This window comes from Pseudophryne corroboree, chromosome 1 (assembly GCF_028390025.1).
Source record: "Pseudophryne corroboree isolate aPseCor3 chromosome 1, aPseCor3.hap2, whole genome shotgun sequence".
NCBI classification, from domain to species: domain Eukaryota; kingdom Metazoa; phylum Chordata; class Amphibia; order Anura; family Myobatrachidae; genus Pseudophryne; species Pseudophryne corroboree.
Window position 1 is genome coordinate 1156912986 of NC_086444.1, and position 19557 is coordinate 1156932542.

General features: G+C 48.8%; 1 protein-coding gene and 1 pseudogene across 2 annotated transcripts in view; both read left to right on the forward strand.

Moving 5' to 3' along the window:
* Positions 1 to 19557, forward strand: part of SLBP (stem-loop histone mRNA binding protein) — a 58203-nt gene that overhangs the window by 18107 nt on the left and 20539 nt on the right. The window lies entirely within an intron of this gene.
* LOC134932603 (U6 spliceosomal RNA) lies at positions 1027 to 1142 on the forward strand (annotated as a pseudogene).

Sequence of the window (19557 nt, forward strand, 5' to 3'; positions counted from 1 at the left end):
AAGAAAGGGTATTATGTGGGAGTGGAAAAAACTACCTGTAGTTTTTCCTGAATCAGATAAAATAAAATGAAGTGTGTGATGATGCGTAGGGTTACCCCGATAGCAAATATTGGCGTTATACCCTTTCCCGCCAGAAATTAGGGTACGTTGGGAAACACCCCTTAGGGTGATAAGGCGCTCACACGCTTATCAAGTGGCGTTACCGTCTCCAGATACGGCCGCCCTCAAGGAGCCAGCTGATAGGAAGCTGGAAAAATATCCTAAAAAGTATATACACACATACGGTGGTTATACTGCGACCAGCGATCGCCATCAGCCTGGAGATGCAGTGCTGGGTTGGCTTGGTCGGATTCCCTGACTGAAAATATTTTATTCATGTAGAGCATTTAATAGGATGCATTCTATATTTCTCCTTCATCCACTAGGGGCCACTGGAGCGTAGTTACAATGGGGATATAGTAGGCAGTAATTGGGAGCTGGCACTTTAAAATTCTCAACCTGTGGCTAGCTCCTCCCCTACTATCTCCCCTCCAAGCCAGTCTTAGTATGTGCCCGATGTGAGCTGGTTCACTTGGGTTTAGCTGAAGAAATTTTTCTTTTTTCTTTATTATTTTATTTTTCTTTCTTACACTCACAGACTGGCAGCTCTGCCACTGCCAGTCTGCACCGTGGGAGCTGCCGGCGGGGTCCCATCGCAGCTGCGTGCGGCTAGGGATGGGCCCCGGCTGAGGGAGACACTGAGCTCTCCTGAGTCGGCGGACACCGCTGCGTGCGGCGCGTGTCGCGGCCACTCCATCCAGCAGAAGATTCCGGCAGCATGGCAGCGGTGAGTATCAAAAATGGCCGGACACCGCTGCGTGCGGCTCGTGTCGGGGCCACTCCATCAGAAGATGAGTACAAAAGGGACCGGACACCGCTGCGTGCGGCGTGTGTCGGAGCCTCGGGGTCGAGTTGGAGTACGCCTAAAGTGTGGTGAGTACAAACATCCCCCCTTGTCACTGATGTATGTTTTATCATGTGTTTGAAGTGCTTGCTTCGGCAGCACTAAATTGGAACGATATAGAGAAGTTTAGCAAAGCCCCTGCGCAGCATGAGCCCTGTGCAAGGATGACATGCAAATTCTTGAAGCGTTCCATATAATCCTGACCAGAATTAAACAGTTTCAGTTTTCAACATAGGTATGGTCCCCTATACTCCAGTCATAGAAGGCTGGAGTGCATCAAAGGCGCTTAATAATTTGAACTTGGCGCCATTATATGGGGGGCGGAGCTTCAGCCCGCTCTGTAAGCGGGCTCAGCGCTCTTCACTACCCGGCTGCAGAAGGCAGCCGGGGGATACACAGTGAGAATAGAAGCTGTATGCCAGAGTCTAAGGAGCATACTTAGCACATTATTATTTGCAAAAGTGAGTCATTATTGCTCACACAGCTAGGCTCCAGACTCTGGCACACAAGGTCACATGGGACTCGGTGCATGAAACGCTCCCCGGCCACAGCTTACAAGCGGCCGGGGAGATACAGGGCGCTTCCCGCTTATGGTAGAGCAGGTTTAAATTTGGCGCCGAAGCGGAGGGGGCGGAGCTAACTCCCGCTCTGTTCGGCGGGCTAAGCGCACTCCGTCCCCCGGCCGCTACAGGACACGCCGCTGCACTGTCACACCGCTCCCCGGCCGCTGCAAGCTCCCTTCCCTCTCCGGGCTGTTCAGGGAGGATAAAGGTAGGATGTGGGGGTGAAGGCTATTCCCGCTTTGCTCAGCGGGCTCCCGGCGGCGGATCGCAGCGTTCACTGCCTCTAGACACAAATCCTGTCTCAGGGGGGGTTTTTAAATTTTCTGTGCAGGGAGTTGCTGACATTCCTCCCTGCAGGAGAGTCCTCTGACAGGCATTTCATACAGGAGCCTGCTCTATTACAGGAGCTGGGGCTCATCTCATAATGATTCAAAAATGTGCACAATTTATTTACCATACATATACTACAGTATTTATCTACCCTAATGGGTTCACATACAGGGTTGGATTCACTGTGGGTGTGTATATATATATATATATATAGATGTGTATGTATGAATATATATATATATATAGATGTGTGGAGGTATGTATATAGATATATGCATACAATGCCGTATATAGGGCAGTGCGGATGGTGTGGTGGTTGGCGTTGCTGCCTTGCGGCATGGAGGGCGTGGGTCTGGTTCCTACCAGTGCCCTACTTTTGTGTAGTTTGTACAGAGGTGTCCACATACATCTTTAAGATAAAACAAACCACTTCCGCAATATTTTCTAATAACAAAATACCTCCTTGCCACATAACAATTTCCCCCATCTTTTCTCACAGTCTGGTCACCATTTTGAAAAGCCAGCGGAACCTCCGAGAAACATCTGGTGCACCTAAATTTAGCGGTACACTACATACAGTGTGGTCTTCCCTTTATTATTCCTTGGCTAGTTACTAATGCTATTTGTAATTTGGGGAATGCGTGTAAGGCATCAGACAAATAGCGCTGCGGCTCAGTACGCTAGTAGCGGGTATCTGTACAGGGGGACCAGGGTTTGAAAATAAAGAAACTTTAAGGGGAGCCCCTATAGCCTAGGGCTAAGACTCCTGTCCCACAGCGCAGCGCTACTGGTTCAGGTCTCCGCTGCTCCAGAAAGTTTATTTGATGTCGGTCACTATATATTATAGTGCAGACTTTACATATGGCTGTGTTTCTTTAACCCACCTTTTCTCCTCTCACCTGGGATAGTTAAAGAATTCCCTCTTAGGTGTGAAGTATGCGGTGGAGCCATCTGCAGAGCCCTCCACGCGCCTGCAGGACACTCCTGTTGAACAGCTCAGATTATACAGGTAATGTCACTATTAACCAGAGATCTTGTACGTCATTTCACCTCTCCAGGTTTCTAAAGGAACCTTGCTAACCTTCCAGGTTACAATACTAATGATGTCTGTTTTCTGTGGAGTCTGAACCAGTGTCTCAGAATATCCAGGTGCATTATACAGCAGTTCGTCTGGTACTGCAGGTAAAGGAGGCGGACACGTCAAGTCCATCAGGGTTCGACGCCAATGACGAAATGACAGCGACTGGCCCAGTCTCGGATGAGCTGTGCAGGCTCCGGTAGGCGGCCGTCAGACACCCGAACACACAAAATCAGGTATCAAACAATGTTTGTTTTCCCTACCCTCTTCCCACAGTCGTCAGGAGATGGTATCAGAACCTTTCTAGGATATACCCCTCGATGTACCGCCGGTCCAACAAGCTGCCGTTTTCCTGAGCAACCTTGTTCAGGGACCCATCGAAGACATATACGGCAGCATGTTTCTACCTTGTCCGGAACAGGTAGGTTGTGGAACAATTGTCCTCTAGGTTACAGGATGTTTCACATCAGGATCAATTGATACTTTGGTACAGGTCCGAATCACGATTCTGCTCTATGATCTTTGAAGGTCACCACGTCTGCAGACTCGGACCCTGCATTTTCGCTTGGGCTGTCTTAAACCGTCGACCTCTGGGGCTGCGACTGTGACAGGTGAACATGTAATCCTACGGGGCAGATGGTTCAGGGGAAGGAACTTTCTGCAGGATTTCTTGAACCATTGGAGGTAAGTCCACTTTGCTTTCTCCTAATACTGCCCCAGCTCCAAGACAGACCGTTACCGGTCTTTCCTTTAGATTTTTCCGTGACCCTTCGGAAACTTTCGACTCCACACGGGCGATATTTCAGTCGCCAGGGGATCTCAAAAAAAAAAAAAAAAAAAAAAAAAAAGCTGAAGCAGAGGTTCAGCATCATCCTTATAAACCCACTACAGGTCAGACTTTCCTACCACCTGGAGGGTCCCAGGGTAGGCGCAGGTCGGTGGTCCTATGGGAAGAACTGAGAAGGCTGGGGCAAACTAGATTTCGGAACAACCATCTCAGGAGTCCCTCGGCAGGGGGCGGCCGATTTACGATGACAAGAGTCATACTGCAGGCGGCGCTCCATATGCTTCTAACCGCAAAGAGTGTTGATCCCTGTTTTTCACATATCATTTGAATCGGGACAGTTCTCAGGCCTTTGTTTTCTTCTCACGTTCCGAAGCCAGTTGGCTCGGCCAGACCTATTCTGGCCTTACAATCCTTTCAGTCTGTGATTGCTATTTTTTTTTTTGAACAAGAAAGGGAGTTTTTACGTGTCCCTTGTCTTCAGAGATGCCTGTTTACTGATTTCAGTTGGACGGGCTTTTCTCAGATTCACATTACAGGATTCTCATTTTCACTGTCAGTCCTTTCCTCTCGGTATCTCTTCCGCTCCCACAGAGTTCAGGAAGATCACAGAATAACTCTTTCAAGGGCAGAAGGTGACGTTGGTTCCCTAAATGGACAATCTACTGCTGCTTTCCCACTCTGTACATTAGGTGGCTTCTGAATATCCGGAGGATCCAGGAGCTTATGGTTCAACACAGATCCAATTTATGCTCCTCATAGACGTTTCTCAACTTGGTCCGTCAGAGGATTTTTCCTTCCTCGGCACCAGGTACTCTATTCCTTCAGTCAAGTTGCGACGCAAGGAGTGGTCGCCTCCATTCCTCTCTGAGCGGGGGACAACATTCCTCTCTGAACGGGGGACAACATCCCTCTCTGAGCGGGGGACAACAATCTTCTTTCCGGGTCAAGCCACCAGGTCAGACTCCCGGGGGAGAAAACATTCCCCGGAGTTTTGTCAGCTGGTCCGCTGTGGGCGGAGATTTCGGATCGACCTCAGGGCGTTCTGACTGACTTTTTAACCCTTTACTACTCTCGGGCGTGAGCTCGGGCAGTAGCCGAGGAGGCCCTCAGGGCTCCGGGGAGTTTTCTGGTTATTCTATCCGGCCTCCCTTTTTAATTTCTACCTCCGGTTCGGTAACACAGGAGGGGATTATGCGTGCTAGTCCTCTCGGTGGCTCTGGTTGGGCCACAGATGTCTTGAAGATACAGATACACCTGTTGTCAGTAGAGGAGCCTATGCTACTACCTCGACTGGACTGTCCACTTCAACAACTTTTCCTTGTTCAATCTTACACTGGTTCCGTGTAACCGTGTGACTGTTCACGAGACCTCAGAAGGGAGTAGTTCCCTAGGTTGGTTAGGCCTACCGGGCCCCGATTTCAGAAGTCTGTTACCTCTTCTCGCTTTTGCCACTTTTGGAAAACTGTATCGGACATAATAAGCATAAAAGGGGTTTTCCCCTTCTTTCAGTTACCATTCAGCCGTCATCTTTGGTTTCTCTGGGAGGTTTTGCTCCGCTGCGCTTCATACCACACTGACCTGAATTTTAGGTCTCTGTTTTTTTTCGGTTTTCTTCCAAAAGAGATTAGCCTAGCGGCCGTAGGTTCGGCCTCTTTTTCAGGGAGTGCTCTATGGCATCTCCCCCGGCTGAGTTTCGGTCTCAGCGGTCGTTTCTTCCTGAGGGGATGTCCATTTTTCCGACAAATCTGACACTAGTGTTTTTTGGTCCTCTTTGAATGTTGTCATGGCTCGCCGACTCTCCCTACAGAGGTCTTCGGCTATTCGACAAAGTGTTTTCTTCTTGGTGCTGTACAATGCTCCCGTGCTAAATAGCCGGGGTCCCAACATACGCTGGGCCGTTGGATACATCTAACCATCAGACAGTCTTCTTGGAGGTTGCTAGGGAGCCTCCGTATTCCATTTCAGCGCACTTAACGCGCGTGGTAAGACCTTTGTGGGCGGCTGCCCGTGGGGTCTCCATAAATAGTTTGTCGGGCGGCTACTTGGTCGGACTGACATTCCTATTGTCAAATTCTACAAGTTTGACACTTTTGCGGCCTCTGCATCACAATTTGGCCGAGCAGTTTTTACAGGACTCGCAGCGCTCTCCCGCCCGTTTTTGGGAGCTCTGGGACGTCCCCATTGTAACTACGCTCCAGTGGCCCCTAGTGGATGAAGGAGAAAACAGGATTTTGGTACTTACCGATAAATCCCTTTCTCCGATTCCACAGGGGCCACTGGACGCCCGCCCAGCGCTGTTCCTCCTTGTTTTTTGCTTAACGGTTTGCAGATCACCATATGACTGCTTGTTGAGTTCAGGCTAGCCTGGTTTTTTGTCAGGTTCTGTTCCAGGTTTAGTTTGGGTTATCCTGGTTTACAGGGCGTCATTAACCTCCTCTACCTTAAGGTTTGTTTATTCCATCTCTCATCGGGCACAGTTTTACGTAGACTGGCTTGGAGGGGAGATAGTAGGGGAGGAGCTAGCCACAGGTTGAGAATTTTAAAGTGCCAGCTCCCAATTACTGCCTACTATATCCCCATTGTAACTACGCTCCAGTGGCCCCTGTGGAATCGGAGAAAGGGATTTATCGGTAAGTACCAAAATCCTGTTATATGTACGTGAGATGCACAGAGGGATATTTGCTCTCTGGCATCAAGATAAGTGCGTTGTCCATATCTCCCAGAAGATGTCAGGGACACGACAGTGGTCAGGTGATACAGATCCCATACGGCAGATGGAAGTATTGCTGTATAAAGGGAAAGAGTTATTTGGGGGTCGGTCCATCGGACCTGGGGACCACAGCAACAGCTGGGAAATCCAACCTTTTTTACCCCAAGTTACATCTCAGCTAAAAAAGACACCGTCTTTTCAGCCTCAATCTTTCCTTTCCCATGAGGGCATGCAGGCAAAAGGCCAGTCATATCTGCCCAGACATAGAGGTAAGGGAAGTAGACTGCAGCAGGCAGCCCTTTCCCAGGAAAAGAAGCCCTCCACCGCGTCTGCCAAGTCCTCAGCATGACGCTGGGGCCGTGCAAGCGGACTCAAGGTGGGGGGGTAGTCTCAAGAGTCTCAGGGCGCAGTGGGATCACTCGCAAGTTGACCCCTAGATCGTACGAGTATTATCCCAGGGGTAAAGATTGGAGAGTCGAGACATCTTCTCCTCGCAGGTTCCTGAAGTCTGCTTTACCAACGGCTCCCTCCGACAGGGAGGCAGCATTGGAAACAATTCACAAGCTGTATATCCAGCAGGTGATAATCAAAGTACCCCTCCTACGACAAGGAAAAGGGTATTATTTTTCCACACTATATTGTGGTACTGAAGCCAGACGGCTTGGTGACACATAGTCTAAATCTAAAATGTTTTGAACACTTACATAAAAGGTTCAAATCGAGATAAAGTCACTCAGAGCAGTGATAGCGAACCGGAAAAAAGGGGACTATATGGTGTCCCTGGACATCAAGGATTACCTCCATGTCCAAATTTTGTCCTTCTCATCAAGGGTACCTCTGGTTCGTGGTACAGAACTGTCAATATCAGTTTCAGACGATGCCGTTTGAATTATCCACGGCACCCCGGGCCTTTTTACCAAGGTAATGGCCGAAAAGATGTTTCTTCAAAGAAAAAAGGCATCTAAATTATCCCTTACTTGCACGACCTAAAAAGGGCAAGTTCCAGAGAACAGTTGGAGGTCGGAAGAGCACTATCTAAAGTAGTTCTTCGACGGCACGACTGGATTCTAAATATTCCAAGAATCGCAGCTGTTTTCCGACGATACGTCTGCTGTTCCTAGGGATGATTCTGGACACGGTTCAGAAAAAGGTTTTTCTTCCCGAGGAAAAAGCCAAGGAGTTATCCGACCTGTCAGGAACCTCCTAAAACCAGGAAAGGTGTCTGTACATCAATGCACAAGAGTCCTGGGAAAAATGGTGGCTTTTTACGAAGCAATTCCATTCGGCAGATTCCATGCAAGAATTTTCCAAAGGGATCTGTTGGACAAATGGTCAGGGTCGCATCCTCAGATGCACCTGCGAATAACCCTGTCGCCAAGGACAAGGGTATATCTTCTGTGGTGGTTGCAAAAGGCTCATCTATTGGAGGGCCGCAGATTCGGCATACAGGATTTGATCCTGGTGACCACGGACGCCAGCCTGAGAGGTTGGGGAGCAGTCACACAAGGAAGAAACTTCCAGGGGGTATGGACGAACCTGGAAAAGTCTCTTCACATAAACATTCTGGTACTAAGAGCAATCCAAAATGCTCTAAGCCAGGCGGAACCACTCCTGCAAGGAAAACCGGTGTTGATTCAGTCGGACAACATCACGGCGGTCGCCCATGTAAACAGACAGGGCGGCACAAGAAGCAGGAGTGCAATGGCAGAAGCTGCCAAGATTCTTCGCTGGGCGGAGAATCACGTAATAGCACTGTCAGCAGTGTTCTTCCCGGGCGTGGACAACTGGGAAGCAGACTTCCTCAGCAGACACGATATTCACCCGGGAGAGGGGGGTCTTCATCCAGAAGTCTTCCACATGCTAATAAACTGTTGGGAAAGACCAATGGTAGACATGATGGCGTCTCGCCTCAACAAGAAACTGGACAAGTATTGCGCCAGGTCAAGAGATCCACAGGCAATAGCTGTGGACGCACTGGTAACACCTTGGGTGTACAAATCAGTATATGTGTTTCCTCCTCTGCCTCTCATACCAAAGGTATTGAAGATTATACGGTGAGGAGGAGTAAGAACAATACTAGTGGCTCCGGATTGGCCAAGAAGGACTTGGTACCCGGAACTTCAAGAGTTGGTCACGGACGACCCGTGCCCTCTACTTCTGAGAAGGGACCTGCTACAACAGGGTCCCTGTCTCTTTCAAGACTTACCGCGGCTGCGTTTGACGGCATGGCGGTTGAACGCCAGATCCTAAAAGGGAAAGGCATTCCAGAAGAAGTCATTCCTACCTTGATTAAGGCAAGGAAGGAAGTCACCGCGAAACATTATCACCGCATTTGGCGAAAATATGTCGCGTGGTGCGAGGATCGGAGTGTTCCGACGGAGGAATTTCAACTGGGTCGTTTCCTACATTTCCTACAATCAGGATTGTCTATGGGTCTCAAATTGAGATCTATTAAGGTTCAAATTTCGGCCCTGTCAATATTCTTCCAAAAAGAATTGGCCTCAGTTCCTGAGGTACAGACTTTTGTTAAAGGAGTACTGCATATACAGCCTCCTGTGGTGCCTCCGGTGGCACCGTGGGATCTAAATGTAGTTTTAGATTTCCTCAAATCCCATTGGTTTGAACCATTGAAAAAGGTGGATTTTAAATATCTCACATGGAAAGTGACTATGTTACTGGCCCTGGCTTCCGCCAGGAGAGTATCTGAATTGGCGGCTTTATCTTATAAAAGCCCTTATCTAATCTTCCATTCGGATAGGGCAGAACTGAGGACTCGTCCGCATTTTCTCCCTAAGGTGGTATCAGCGTTTCACCTGAACCAACCTATTGTGGTGCCTGCGGCCACTGGCGACTTGGAGGACTCCAAGTTGTTGGACGTTGTCAGAGCCTTAAAAATATACATTTCAAGGACGGCTGAAGTCAGAAAATCTGACTCGCTGTTGATACTATATGCACCCAACAAGTTGGGTGCCCCTGCTTCTAAGCAGACGATTGCTCGTTGGATTTGTAACACAATTCAACTTGCTCATTCTGTGGCAGGCCTGCCACAGCCTAAATCTGTTAAGGCCCATTCCACAAGGAAGGTGGGCTCATCTTGGGCGGCTGCCCGAGGGGTCTCGGCATTACAATTCTGTCGAGCAGCTACGTGGTCGGGGGAAAACACGTTTGTAAAATTCTACAAATTTGATACCCTGGCAAAAGAGGACTTGGAATTCTCTCATTCGGTGCTGCAGAGTCATCCGCACTCTCCCGCCCGTTTGGGAGCTTTGGTATAATCCCCATGGTCCTTTCAGGAACCCCAGCATCCACTTAGGACGATAGAGAAAATAAGAATTTACTTACCGATAATTCTATTTCTCGGAGTCCGTAGTGGATGCTGGGCGCCCATCCCAAGTGCGGATTATCTGCTATACTGTACATAGTTATTGTTAACAAATTCGGGTTATATTGTTAAGGAGCCATCTTTAAGAGGCTCTTTCTGTTATCATACTGTTAACTGGGTTTAGATCACAAGTTGTACGGTGTGATTGGTGTGGCTGGTATGAGTCTTACCCGGGATTCAAATTGCCTCCCTTATTGTGTACGCTCGTCCGGGCACAGTACCTAACTGGAGTCTGGAGGAGGGTCATAGGGGGAGGAGCCAGTGCACACCACCTGATCTGGTAAAAGCTTTACTTTTTTGTGCCCTGTCTCCTGCGGAGCCGCTATTCCCCATGGTCCTTTCAGGAACCCCAGCATCCACTACGGACTCCGAGAAATAGAATTATCGGTAAGTAAATTCTTATTTTACCAATCTGGGGTCTTCAGAGGACTCCACGTTTTTTTGACTAAATTCTTAACTGATGCAGTAAATAAAGATTTTTTTTGGGGGGGTTTCTGTAGAGATGTTCTAGTAAGGGTACAACAGCATAAAATATTCTCTTTATTTCAAGCGTAGTTAGCCAATAAAAGCCATATACTCTTCATTAGTGTATACATTTTCTCGTACGTCCTAGAGGATTCTGGGGACTCCGTAAGGACCATGGGGTATAGACTGCTCCGCAGGAGACACTGGCACTGTAAGACTTTAGAATGGGTGTGCACTGGCTCCTCCCTCTATGCCCCTCCTCCAGACCTCAGTTAGATACTGTGCCCAGAGGAGACTGGATGCACTGCAGGGGAGCTCTACTGAGTTTCTCTGAAAAGACTTTTGTTAGGTTTTTTATTTTCAGGGAGCACTGCTGGCAACAGGCTCCCTGCTTCGTGGGACTGAGGGGAGAGACTCAGACCTACTTTACTGATGGGCTCTACGTCTTAGGCTACTGGACACCATTAGCTCCAGAGGGTCGGAACACAGGTGTCGTCCTCGCTGTTCGTCCTGGAGCCGCGCTGCCGTCCTCAGAGCCGGAAGATAGAAGCCGGGTGAGTAAATGAAGAAAGACTTCACAGGCGGCAGACTTCAGATCTTCAGTGAGTACCGCGCAGCAGTCACGCTGCACGCCATTGCTCCCACACACAAGGCACAGCAATGGCGCAGGGGGGGCTCCCTGGGCAGCAATAATTACCTCAAATAAGACTGGCACCAGGCTCAGATACTGCAGAGGCAGTATATGATAAAATCCCCGCCAGTATAAAAAAATTGTGCGGGACCGAAGCACGCCGTCGAGGGGGCGGGGCTTGATCCTCCAGCACTAACCAGCGCCATTTTCTCCACAGCATGCTGCAGAGAGGCTGCTCCCGGACTCTCCCCCGCTGAACCAAGTAACCGGATAAAATACGAGGGGGGCCACATTTATTTGGCGCAAATCATATACAAAAAAAGCACTGTATAGGCTGGGACTGTGCTTTCAGTGTCTAGTGGTGCTGGGTGTGTGCTGGCATACTCTCTCTCCCTCTCTCCCCCAAAGGGCCTTATTGTGGAGCTGTCCCCTTATTCATAGATCCCAGTGTGTGTGGGGGTGTCAGTACGTGTGTCGACATGTCTGAAGCGGGAGGATGCAGAGCAGATGGTGGTGCCTCAGTCGGCACAGCCGACACCGGATTGGTTGGATATGTGGAATGTGTTAAATGCTAATGTGACTTTATTACATAAGAGATTGGACAAAGCAGAGTCCAAGGACAAAGCAGGGAGTCAATCCATGGCTTTGGCAGTGTCACAAGACCCTTCAGGGTCCTATAAACGTCCCTTTTCCCAGGTAGCAGACACTGATACCGACATGGATTCTGACTCCAGTGTCGACTATGATGCGAGGTTACACCCAAGAGTGGCCAAGAGTATTCAATATGATTATTGCAATAAAATGTTATACATATCTCAGAGGACCCTTCTGTCCCTGACACGAGGGTCTGCATGTTTAAGGGGATGAAACCTGAGGTAACGTTTCCCCCATCTCATGAGCTGAACACTTTATTTTGAAAAGGCTTCGGAAACTCCAGACAAGAGACTGCAGGTTCCCAAGAGAATTATTATGGCGTATCCTTTCCCCTCAAAAGGACAGGTTATGGTGGGAATTCTCACCCACGGTGGACAAGGCTTTGACGCGCTTATCCAAAAAGGTGGCTCTACCGTCCCCAGCAGCCCTGAAAGATCCTGCGGATCGCAGGCCGGAAACTACCTTGAAATCAATTTATGCACACACGGGAGCCCTGCTCAGGCCTGCAGTAGTGTCTGCATGGGTTGGTAGCGCAATTGCAGCATGGGTAGATAACTTGTCATCTGACATTGACACCTTAGATAAGGATAGTATTTTGTTGACCTTGGGTCACATTAAGGACGCAGCGTTATATATGAGAGGCTGCGAGAGATATTGGGCTGTTGGGTTCAAGAGCCAATGCCATGGCAGTTTCTGCTAGGTCCCTGTGGACCAGTCAATGGACAGGTGATGCTGATTCAAAGAGACGTATGGAGGCTTTGCCTTGCAAGGGTGAAGTTTTATTTGGGGAGGGCCTTGCGGACCTGGTTTCCACAGCTACCACGGGTAAGTCTTCCTTTTTGCCTTATGTTCCCCCACAGCAAAAGAAAACACAATACCAGATGCAGTCCTTTTGGTCGCATAAGTTCAGAAAGGGTCGGGGCTCTTCCTTCCTCTCCAGAGGTAAAGGTAGAGGGAAAAGAGCACCAGCTACGGCTAGTTCCCAGGAACAAAAATCCTCCCTGGCCTCTACAAAATCCAGCACATGACGCTGGGGCACCGCTGCGGGAGTCCACACCGGTGGGGGCACATCTTCGTCTCTTCAGCCAGGTCTGGGTTCAGTCGGATTTGGATGCTTGGGTGATCGAAATTGTATCCCAAGGCTACAATCGAAGATGTGCCTCCACACCGATTTTTCAAATCTGCCTTGCCAGCTTCTCCCCCAGAGAGGGAAACAGTTTCAGCTGCCAGACGGCTCGGTCAGACAAATTCTGAATCTAAAATCCCTAAACTTATATTTGAAGAGGTTCAAATTCAAGATGGAATCTCTCTGGGCAGTTATCTCCAGCCTGGAAGGGGGGTATTTTATGGTGTCACTAGACATAAAGGATGCTTACCTTCATGTCCCCATATAGGCTCCTCATCAGGCGTACCTGAGATTCGCTGTACAGGATTGTCATTACCAGTTTCAGACGTTGCCGTTTGGGCTTTCCACGGCCCTGAGAATTTTCACCATGGTGATGGCGGAAATTATGGTGCTCCTGCGCAAGCAGGGGGTCACAATTATCCCATACTTGGACGATCTCCTGATAAAGGCAAGATCGAGAGATCCGTTATTAAAGAAAGTGTCTCTCTGAGTACTACAACAACACGGCTGGATTCTAAAGCTACCAAAGTCGCAGTTGGTTCCGACAACTCGGCTGACATTTTTGGGCATGATTCTGGACCGAGAAAAAGAGGGTTTTTCTCCCAATGGAAAAAGCCCAGGAACTCCAGAACATGGTCAAGGACCTGCTAAAACCAAAAAGTCAGTTCATTAATGCACTCGGGAATTGGGAAAGATGGTGGCGGCCTACGAGGCAATTCCGTTCGGCAGTTTCCATGCAAGAACTTTTCAGTGGGACCTTCTGGACAAATGGTCAGGGTCCCATCTACACATGCATCGGAGGATAAGCCTGTCCCCCAGGGCCCAGGGTATCTCTCCTGTGGTGGCTTCAGAGTGCTCACCTTCTAGAGGGTCACAGGTTTGGCATTCAAGATTGGGTTCTTGTGACCATGGACACGAGCCTCCGAGGATGGGGAGCAGTCACACAAGGAAGAAATTTTCAGGGAATATGGTCAAGCCAGAAGGCTTGTCTACACATCAATGTGCTGGAATTAAGGGCCATATACAACGGCCTACAGCAAGCGGAGAATCTTCTTCGCAACCTACCTGTTCTGATTCAGTCAGACAATGTCACAGCCTTGGCGCATGTAAACCGCCAAGGAGGGACAAGAAGCAGAGCAGCAATGGCAGAAGCCACCAGGATTCTTCGCTGGGTGGAAAATCATGTAAGCGCTCTGTCAGCAGTCTTCATCCCGGGAGTAGACAACTGGGAGGCAGACTTCCTCATCAGACACAAGCTCCATCCAGGAGAGTGGGGGCTTCATCAAGAAGTCTTTGCAGAGGTAACAAGTCGTTGGGGACTTCCTCAAATAGACATGATGGCGTCACGCCTCAACAAAAAGCTTTGGACGTATTGTTCCAGGTCGAGGGACCTTCAGGCAGTGGCGGTGGATGCCCTAGTTACACCGTGGGTGTTTCAGTCGGTCTGTGTTCCCTCCTCTTCCACTCATCTCAAAACTATTGAGAATCATAAGACGAACATGAGTGTAGACAATACTCATTGTTCCAGATTGGCCTCGTATTCAGATATTCAGGAAATGATCGCAGAAGATCCGTGGCCTCTTCCTCTCGGGGAGGACCTGATACAACAGGGGCCCTGCATGTTCCAGGACTTACAGCGGTTACGTTTGACGGCATGGCGGTTGAACCCCAAATCCTAGCTAGGAAGGGTATTCCGGGGGAAGTCATCCCTACTCTAATCAAAGCTAGGAAGGAGGTAACGGCGAGGCATTATCACCGTATCTGGAGGAAATGTGTCTTGGTGTGAAGCCAAGAATGCTCCTACGGAAGATTTTCAGCTGGGTCGTTTTCTCCATTTCCTACAGACAGGAGTGGATATGGGCCTAAAGTTAGGCTCCATTTAGGTGCAGATTTCAGCCTTCGCTATATTCTTTCAAAAGGAATTGGCTTCTCTCCCAGAGGTCCAGACTTTTTGTGCTGCACACCCAACCTCCTTCTGTGCCCCCAGTGGCACCTGAATGTGGTGTTACAGTTCCTGAAATCACACTGGTTTGAACCTCTTCAAACAGTTGAATTAAAATTTCTCAGTGCCTCGGTTTTCCTAACTCGAGCCATCCTGGCTACATAAATTTTTAAGGCCCTGACTACATCCAGGGACTTGGAATCCTCCAAGTCACCTGTAGCCGCCAAACTGTTTGTCCTGTATGCTGCCAACAAAGTTGGCGCTCCTGCTTCTAAGCAGACTATTGCTCGCTGGATCTGTAACACGATTCAGCAGGCTCATTCTATGGCAGGATTGCCGTTACCAGATTCGGTAAAGGCTAATTCCACTAGGAAGGTGGGCTCTTCTTGGGCGGCTGCCCGAGGCGTCTCAGCATTACAGCTGTGCCGAGCAGCTACTTGGTCGGGTTCAAACACTTTTGCAAAATTTTACAAGTTTGATGCCCTGGCTGATGAGGACCTCATGTTTGCTCAATTTGTGCTGCAGAGTCATCTGCACACTCCCGCCTGGTCTGGAGCTTTGGTATAATCCCCATGGTCCTTACGGAGTCCCCAGCATCCTCTAGGACGTAAGAAAATAACATTTTAAACCTACCGGTAAGTCTTTCTCCTAGTCCGTAGAGGATGCTGGGCGCCTGTCCCAGTGCGGACAAATTCTGCAAGGCTCGGATATAGTATTGCATACATAAGGGTTATGTTACAGTTGTGTTCAGTCTCTGGCTGATACTGTTTTGTTCATGTTGTTTTTTTCTTATACCATGTTATACGGTGTGGATGGTGTGGGCTGGTATGTATCTCTCCCTTAGATTAACAAAAATCCTTTCCTCGTACTGTCCGTCTCCTCTGGGCACAGTCCTAACTGAGGTCTGGAGGAGGGGCATAGAGGGAGGAGCCAGTGCTCACCCATTCTAAAGTCTTACAGTGCCCATGTCTCCTGCGGAGCCGTCTATACCCCATGGTCCTTACGGAGTCCCTAGCATCCTCTACGGACTAGGAGAAAAAGATTTACCGGTAGATTTAAAATCTTATTTTTACATCCGATTGGATACTGCATATTCTTGTAAAAAGGTAATCATTTTACTACTGTAACAATGCATCACTATTCATGTGTTGCCATCGCTACAGTCCTTAGCAGGGGTTCACTACGGCTGGCCGGCGGTCGGGCTCCCGGCGACCAGCATACCGGCGCCGGGAGCCCGGCCGCCGGCTTACCGACAGTGTGGCGAGGGCAAATGAGCCCCTTACGGGCTCGCTGCGCTCGCCACGCTACGGGCACGGTGGCGCGATACGCGCGCCACACTATTTTATTCTCCCTCTATGGGGGTCGTGGACCCCCACGAGGGAAAATAAGTGTCTGTATGCCGGCTGTCGGGCTCCCGGCGCCGGTATACTGAGCGCCGGGAGCCCGACCGCCGGTATACAGAAGACCACCCCTTAGCAGATGTCAGTGGTGGTTTTCCTGTATTACACGCATAGAAAACATTCTCATTTGTAGTATACCAAGCGAGGTCCCGGTGGGACCCCAGTTGAGTTTATTTACTACATTACACAATACCCCGGCTCTACCCCCTTATCTGCTGCCCATTGATCTGTAGGATTCCCCTAATCCCCCCCCCCCCCAAATCATAACATAATGCTCCAGACTGCTTCCAAGTGACTGTTATTACCCCAAATTACACATAACAGCCCAGCTCTGCCCCATTCTTGCTGATATTACCCTGCTCTGTATCATGTTGGTTTGCATCATTGTATGTACATTACACTGTGGCTGCTCACACACTGCCTGTACTTGTATATAGGAACGCTGTCCCATCCTGTGCCCTTTCGGCCAAGGGCAGCGTCTTCCTGTTACGGGATTCCTATTTCTTTTTCATCCACTAGGGGTCACTGGAGTACTCTTGGGATATGGACGGCTTAGCAGAAACAAAGGCACTGAATATTTAAATTTAGAACTCCCACCCCTCCATATCCCAGAGTACCTCAGTGTACGACCTCAGTGTTTTTTTCCGTGCTCACAGCAATAACGAGGCTTGTGGGGACTTCCCACACTTGGTGGAAGATTTTATTAATTTTTCATTTTTACTTTTTACTATAGAACATCCCTTCCCAGTTTCTGGAAAAACATGGGTCCGGGATAGTGCCGCTGCACAAAGAGCACCCTCACAGCCACAGGCCCACTGGCTCCTGCAACAGCTGGACGGAGCTTACAGAAAGAAGCCCCGTCACAGCCATGAAGAAGTGATCAAAGAGCTGGATGGAGCTTACAGATAGAAGCCCCGTCGCAGCTATGACCGGAGAGCTCTGAGCTTAGAAGCCTGTCGCAGACCTCCTACAAAAGGTATGCTGGGGAAACGGGGCGGTCAGCGCAGGCTGCCGCCCCGCTGTGTGGGGTCCGTTGATGTGCCCGCTCACTGCCACTTAGCCCAGCCGCTCCGTCCTCCCGGCCCAGGCGCTCCGTCCTCCCGCCAGGCGCTCTGTCAGCGCTGTATGGAAAGTGCAGCGCCCAGAGGGGGAGACCCGCCGCAGCTCGGCTAGCGACAGCTACGCGCCCCGGCCAGCCGCCCTCCGCTACTTTGAATGTCTCTCGCCTCCCTGCAATGAGCTTCCCGGCTCACCGCTAACACAGCGCTACAGGGAGTACAGAGAGGGGGGGGGGGGGGGGACCTGGCTGATTACAGCGCGGCTGCAAGGGGAAATAGCAGGCTGCCATATCTAGAGGAATGTTAATACAAAATTAACTGCAGGCAGTGTTTATATTAACTGGATTGTGACTTGCCTGTGATTATGCAGGGTATAATAGGCTATTGAGCCTATATTAACACTGAAGGCATGTATTGTAACCTGCATGTGTTTATTACGGTTTACTAGACAGTGTTTATCACTGTATAATAGGCTATTGAGCCTATATTAACACTGCAGCAGGTATTGTAACCTGTCCTGTGATTTTCAGTGTAAGCATGGCATGGGGGCCATTTTAATCATGTTTCCTGTTTCTTCCAGTTTGTAATTCCAGAACATTCCTGCCATACATCTCTACTCCACATGGAGGCGCAGGGGTGTTAGTGGGAATTTTGGTTCTTCGACATAAATATATATATTTTTATTTTATTTATTACACACCTTAAGTAAAGACTTTACTGGGTTGTGCAAGTGTCTGGCCTTTGGCTATTGTGTTGTCTGTGTGTATAAGGAGTAAGGCTCCAACACAGACTAAAAACAAGGTTTACTACAATGTCTGTACATAAATCTACCACAGATTCAGTTGCGTTGTAGGTTTCCACTCCGGAAGCCTGTTTATTCCCAGATCCTATGTTAAGCATTGGCAATTCAAATTGACTCCGTTCGACAGGAGTGGTAAGATCGGAGTCTCGGAAGTTACTCCGCCAGCTCTAACGGAGGAGTCTCAGACTTTCCAAAGGTCCAACTTCCTTTTGGGTACCAGGGTGTTAATTTAACTGGTCTTATCATTTAATGCAGTCTGACAAATTCTATGTCAAACCTCACAGCGATAACTACGAGTGAGAAGGGTACATTAGACCAGCAGTTTGGGCAACCATACATTGCTAATGACCAGTGAGTCAATGTCTCAAATTTACAGAGACTAAGGAGACTCTAACATCTAATCCGTCGAATTTAATAAACGACAGATCTTCAATGAGTTTCTTATTTAGAATATCTGACTAAGATTTAAGTCTATTTACCCGTTTCCACATCTAAATGGGAGAATCCGCCATTGGTGAATTCGTCTGTGTCAAACATTATAAAGACCCAAGATACATTTGGGTCACTAGACGCTCTATGTATGGAAACAATGACTATCACATTAGACTTATCGTTAATAAGAAGCTGCAGAGTATCTCTGTAAAGCTTCTGCTGACGCCTGTTACCTCGATTCTCGCTTTTTATCGTCGATAGTTTCAGCACGACAAGGCCAGAAGTTGTTTGGTACTAAATTTGATATTCAGGCCAAGGCGGGGGGGGGGTAAAGTCTAGCCATTGCCTCCTCCGGTATCAAAACGGAAATACTTTGGTCCGGCGTTTAAAGTCTTTAGACTTCACTCTTTTCAAGGCTGTGGTACAAAAACAGTCACAACTTGTAACGCCAGGGCGCTAAAGTCAACAAGCCAGTGGCTTGATGGCCTCTTAGGCCATCTCGAATTTCCAATTGTGGAAGCGCGCCTTTACACGTTACATTTGCCGGGTTTCCAGACATCCACTCATGGATGTATCCACTATTTAAAGGTTAAAAGACAAGACTGCCTCTGTCGGACGAAATTAGGCGTTTTGGCAGGTTGCCATTCAGTCTCTGCTGGTTTCAGCTGTTTTTATTTCCAGGCCTGGTACACCAACAGAGTCAGGGTTACTTATTCCCCTCTGTTTGGGGTACCGAAGCCGGAGGGCTCCGTCGCAGTCTCAATCAGCAAGTCACTTACTACAGTTTGAAAATGGATTTCTGCGGTTAGTATTTGCATATTTGGAGCCACAAGATTGCATGATTGCGCTTGATCTTCAGAATGCGTATTTACCCATTCCGGTTTGGTCACCGCATCACAGGTTCTTGCGTTTTGCAATACGCCACAACCATTAACCGTTTCAGGTTCTACCGTTTGGCCTCTTGTCAGCGCCTCGGGTATTCACCAAAGTGAGGTTGGTGATGATAGCTCATCTCAGAGCCCTGGCAGTGACAATCGTTCCATACTTAGACGATCTGCTCATAAGAACTCTGTCTCAACAGAGGTTCCTCTTACTTGCGCTACTAACGTACACCACGGTTGCAGTGTCAAGTTCAAAAACAATTGCATCTAATTCCGTCTTAACGACTTCAATTCCTAGGTATGAGTATAGATACGGTAAATCAAAGAGATTTACCTACTGCACCAGAAAGAACCGATTATACCATCTAGTACA